Here is a 5828-nt window from a genome sequence, read left to right as displayed (position 1 = left end):
CTTGGCCGACTGGTCGCAGTCACGTGACCGCGCTCTCTCCGGCGGGCGCGCTGTGCGCAGCCGCACATTGAGCCCCCGAGGTGGGCGGAGAGAAGGCCGGGGAGGGCGTGGTTCCCTCAGAGGCGGCCCGCGAAACCCTTGACGAGACCCCAGGGTCCAAGAATTAGTTGAATGAAGGTGAAGTTTTGTTTTTTGTGTGTGTTTTTTTTAAATATATTTTATTGATTTTTTACAGAGAGAAAGGGAGAGAGATAGAGAGTTAGAAACATCGATGAGAGAGAAACATCGATCAGCTGCCTCCTGCACATCTCCTACTGGGGATGTGCCGGCAACCCAGGCACATGCCCTTGACCGGAATCGAACCTGGGACCTTTCAGTCCGCAGGCCGACGCTCTATCCACTGAGCCAAACCGGTTTTGGCGAAGGTAAAGTTTTTACCATGTGGGGATCTAGGAACATTTTATTTCAAAAGTTGGAAGACAACAATTTGGATGAATCTCTAAACATACTGTATTGAGAAAAGGGGCCAGACGCCAAAGAGTAAATGCTGGCTGGTTCCATTTATATAAAAGGAGAATTCATCTTCCATCTTTCTCGCTTTCAGTCAGACCCGCCAGAGAGTCTTCTGAAAGTAACATCATGATGCTTTCCCAAGGAGAACCCCAGGTTCAGTTCTAACTGGTGTTGGCTGGTGATGACGGCACTGGGAAAACTCCACTGGAGAAAAGTCATCTGGTGAGTTTGAGAAGTATGTAGCCCCTTGGTGTTGAAGTCCATCCCCTCCTGTTTCACACCCGCAGAGGGCCTATTAACTATTAATTCAATGTGGCGGGTACATCGGGCCAGGAGAAGTTCAGCGGATGAGACAGCTATGACATCCGAGCTCAGGGGGCAGTTATAATGTCTGATGTAACTTCGAGAGTTACTTAAAAGAAGGTGCCTAACTGGCATAGAGATCTGGTGAGAGAGAGAGAGAGAGAGAGAGAGAGAGAGAGAGAGAACACATCCCCATCATGTGGTGTGGCTACAAAGTGGCTATCAAGCCCAGGAAAGTTAAGGCAAAATCATTGTCTTCCACAAAAGAACCACCTCTGTACTATGATATTTCTGCCAAAAGTAACTACCACTTTGCAAAGCCCTTCCTCTGGCTTGCTAGAAAGCTAACTGGAGAACCTAACTGGGAGTTTGCTGCCATGCCTGCTCTTGCCCCACCAGAGGTTGTCCAGAACCCAGCGCTGGCAGCACATTATGAGCATGACCCAGAGGTTGCCCAGACCACTGCTCTCCCGGACGAGGATGATGGCCTGGGAGGAAGGGAAGCTGGAGCCCAGCATCAGAAGCCTAGTTTCAGCCAAAACCGGTTTGGCTCAGCGGATAGAGCGTCGGCCTGCGAACTGAAAGGTCCCAGGTTCAATTCCGGTCGAGGGCATGTACCTGGGTTGCGGGCACATTCCCAGTAGGAGATGTGCAGGAGGTGGCTGATCGATGTTTCTCTCTCATCGATGTTTCTAACTCTCTCCCTTCCTCTCTGTAAAAAATCAATAAAATATATTTTATAAAAAAAAAGAAGAAGAAGTCTAGTTTCACAGTCACCTTCCTGTGATGTCAGTGTTTGCCCCTTTATCATGGAGCTAAGCGGAGCCGGTTCTTGACCTTTAGGATGCTGAAGGAGATGAATGGGCTTCGGCGTGAATGTGGCCGTTTAAAAATACCTTCATTTTTTGGACCTGCACATTTAGTTGTTGGAATGCAGTTGTTTCCTTATTGAGCTTCAAATGGAAAAGTGCTGCAGTCACATCACAATATTCAGTGGCAGAGCCTTGTACATTACTGTCATTCTCATTCCTTTTCGTTTAGAATCAGAATTAAGTGTATTTCAAGTATCTAAAAAAAAAAGTCTTTGCTGTCAGAAGTCAGGGGAATGACCTCTTTGGAGAGTCAGGAAGTGAGTGGGAGGGGGTCAACGGGAAGGTGGAGGGTGGAGCGATCATGTTCTGTTTCTTGGTCTGGGTGCTCCTAACGTAGTGTGTTCCACTTGGGAAAATTCATCCAACATCAACTTATTAGTTTTTCAGGATATGTGTTGTACTTGAATAAAACACTTAAAACATAAAGAGAAAGGGAAGAGGGAAGGACAAAGAAGAAAGTAAAAGCCATAATGATTTTAAGTATCCATAGTATTGAGGAAAAACTTCCCCCCTGACCCTCCCAAGTCACCACCCAAAGTAGTCACACTGCCGAGTTTAGTGTGTGTCCATGTGACAGCCTGTTGACTTTGAAAGGGTCCCCTTGCTGAAGAACAGGGAGAACGTGTTGGTGAAGCCACCCCCACTGCCCCTACTTGGGAGCTGCCCCAGAACCTGCAGAGCACCCAGCACAGCCGCCACTCACCTTCAGACCTGCCTTACCCAGTTCCGCATTCCATAAAGAAACCTCCTCCCTGGATAAGAGCCTGTGCAGGTTCGTGCCCCCTGGACAGGGCAGCACCCTGCTGATGCACTTCCTCCGTGACCCTAGCTCACCACTTAGCACATTGCTTATTTGGTTCTCACAATAGCCCTATGACTCCCCTTTTTACACCTAAGGACACTGAAGGTCACATGGTTAATGAATATGTGGCAAAGGCAGGGCTTGAAACCTGATCTGAGAGAGGAAGGAAGGGTGAGTAAATATGTACAGATGGGAGGGGTGGGCAGACACAGATGGGAGGGGTGGGCAGACACCGTGGCAGCCTCATTATCCCCTCATTTACCAGTGGGGCTCCTGCCTTTAGTTGCATGTGCCCTGCCCACTCCGTCCACCCTCTGTGGTGGAGGGGGGCTCAGATCTGGAGACCTCAGTCTCGTGGGTTCCTTGATCTTGAGCAAGTCACTTTAGATGGATCGATTAGCTGTCCTGACCTGTAAATTAAGGGAGGGAACTTCACATCTCAGAGCTCCCCTCTTGCTCTGATGATCTAAGGCAGGGGTGGGGAATGTCCGGCCCACAGGCCGTAGAAGGCCCTTGAAATCATTTGGTCTGGCCCTGCCAAGGCGACCGCAGGCGGGACTTGAAGGTCAATAAATCTAGGAGCTTTTTTTCGTAACAACACAAATTTATATTAAGTGAATTATATTAAGCGAATGACGTTATAAATATCCAAATGGCTGTTGGCCGAAAAAAGGTTCCCCAACCCTGATCTAAAAGGATGAGGACCAGGCACAATGGTTATGACAGAGTAAATGCCTCGCTATAGAAGATGAAACTCCAATTGGAAAAGAAGTTGAGAACATTTCTCTAGGGAGAGAGGAGTAAGGTGCCTCGCCAGCCAGCCCAGCTTACCTTCCTTGTCCCATTGACATTCACAAATGAGAGTCAGTCTTTCCAAAGGTCAAGAGGATATTGTTTCCCCTTCCAGAGAGAGGAGGTGAACCCTGGCAGGATTTCCTGATGCCAAAGATGTCAACTCAGGAACTGGCATGCATGAAACACCTGATACTAGCTGTGAGACTGTGGGTCACAGTAAGTCACTTACCCTTCCCCCCCCTGCCGCCCGCCCCCAGAGCCAAATGTTTAAAAAGGGAATAAGAATAGTTCCCACTTCAGGATCTCTGTAAGGATTAACAGAAGTGACGACAGCACCAAGCTTCACCTGGAACACCCATTCTCAATGGCACACTCAAGAGGGCAAAAGATGGATCTTGGGAAGCAAAGGAAATCTACTCTTTTATGTATGAAGCCTAGATACATACAGTGCATAAACAAATATATAGTATATCTGCAGAATTAAGACTTCACTGGACTTCGCACAAAAATGTATGCACGACGAGCCCTCAGACATTGCTGGCGGGAATGTACGATGGTGCAGCCACTGGGGAAAATAATTGGACAGTTCCTCACTAATTAAACGTAAAACATACCACATGACCCAGCAATTGCATCCTAGGTATATACCCAAGAGAACTGAAGACAGGTTTCAAACAAAAATGTGTAAGTGAGTGTTTATATCAGCATTATTCACAATAGCAGGAAGGTGGCAACAACTCAAATGTGCATCAACAATGAGTGGATGAAGTGTGACTCATCCACACGATGGAATATTATTCAACCATAAAAAGGAATGAAGTATTGATTCATGCTGCGGCATAGATGAACCTTGAAAACATGTTGACAATATCTCAAGCTTTTTCTTTCCAACTTGGGCCCAGCATAATGGCTCCCACAAAACAGGGTGGCGAGAAGAGGCCACTTGCCCATCCATGAGGTGGTGACCAGAGAACACACCATCAACATTCACAGCGTATCCATGGAGTGGGTTTCAAGAAGCGTGCCCCTCAGACACTCAAAGAGATCCGGAAATCTGCCATGAAGGATATGGGATCTCCAGAAGTGCACATTGACACTGGGCTCAACAAAGCGGTCTGGGCCAAAGGAATAAGGAATGTCCCATACCATATCCCATGTCGTTGTCCACAGCACGTAATGAGGATGCAGATTGACCAAGCAAGTTCTGCACATTGGTTACCTACATACCTGTCACCACTTCCATAAATCTGCAAACAGTTAATGTGGATGAAAACTAACTGCTGATTGTCAAATAAGGTTATAAAACTGCCCCCCAAAAGAGAACGTTATGCGACATGAAGAAAGTCAGATACAAAAGGTCACATATTGTATGATTGTTTTATGAAATGTCCAGAATAGGCAAATTTATAGAAATGGAAAGTAGATTAGTGGCTGTCAGGGGATGGAGGGCTGAGGGGGTGGAGGGAGTGGGAATTGACTGCTAATGGGTATGGGGTTTCCTTTTGGGTGATGAAAATATTCAAGAATAAGACAGTGGTGGTAGTTGCACAGTTTCGTGAATAGACTTTAAAAGACACTGCCTGTATTTTACAGTATATGAATTATATCTCAATAAGTCTGTTATTTTCTTTTTTTATATCAGAGAGGAAGATGGAGAGAGAGACATTGAAACATCAGTGATGAGAATCATCAATCAGCTACCCACTGTACACCCCCCTTACTGGGGATCGAGCCCACATCCTGGGCATGCGCACTGACGGGGAATCAAACGGTGATCGCCTGGTTCATATCGTCACTCAACCACTGAGCCACACATGGGGCTATCTGGCTCTGGAAATGTGGCTAGCCAAGTTGAAGTGTGCCCTGAGTATAAACACTCGTCCAGATTTCAAAGATTCATACAAGAAAAATAATATTTTAAAAAGAATGTAGCCATGGCTGGTTTGCTCAGTAGTTAGAGCATCGTCCCACAGTCCCATGGGTTGTAGGTTTGATTCCCAGTGGAGGGCATGTACCTGGGTTGTGGGTTTGCTCCCCAACCTCTGTGGGGGCACATGCCGGAGGCAACCAGTTGATGTGTCTCTCTCACATCAATGTTTTTCTCTCTCTTCCCCTCCTCCCTCCTTCCTACTCTCTCTAAAAATCAATGGAAAAAATATCCTTGGGTGAGGATTTAAAAAAATTCCTGACCTGCAGGTCATCATCATCCACACAATTCTTTTCTTAAAAAAAGAATGTAAAATTTAATCATGTGTATATTGGTTAAGTTGAAAAGGTAATTATTTTGGAACTACAGGACTAAATAAAATAGGTTGTTAAAATTCATTTCACCTGCTTCTCAGTGTTTTTTTCATGTGGCTACTAGAAAATTTGTAAGTGACCATGTGGCTTGTCTTTGTGGCTCGTATTCTGTTTCTACCAGACAGGTGACCGCCCTTCCAAGGAATCTTCGGTCAGTTTGGGGCAGGTGTACGCTCAAATGAGTTTATTCTAAATGTATTTTTAAAAACAACAGCTCTGCATTTCAGTGTTTGGGGATTTCT

The 5828-nt window shown here is 46.1% G+C and overlaps 1 long non-coding RNA gene across 2 annotated transcripts; it reads left to right on the top strand.

Moving 5' to 3' along the window:
• Nucleotides 1–16: 16 nt before the first annotated feature.
• LOC132233056 (uncharacterized) lies at nt 17–5610 on the top strand. Of its 2 annotated transcripts, none has more exons than XR_009452543.1 (3): nt 17–177; nt 605–735; nt 4928–5610. It is a non-coding gene; the product is annotated as an uncharacterized LOC132233056 (long non-coding RNA). The 2 variants fall into 2 exon arrangements; XR_009452544.1 differs by having other exon boundaries at nt 3398–5610.
• The last annotated feature ends 218 nt before the right edge of the window (nt 5611–5828 follow it).

The sequence above is a fragment of the Myotis daubentonii genome, chromosome 4 (genome assembly GCF_963259705.1).
Source record: "Myotis daubentonii chromosome 4, mMyoDau2.1, whole genome shotgun sequence".
Lineage (NCBI taxonomy): Eukaryota > Metazoa > Chordata > Mammalia > Chiroptera > Vespertilionidae > Myotis > Myotis daubentonii.
This window is presented reverse-complemented; position numbering and strand designations above follow the sequence as displayed.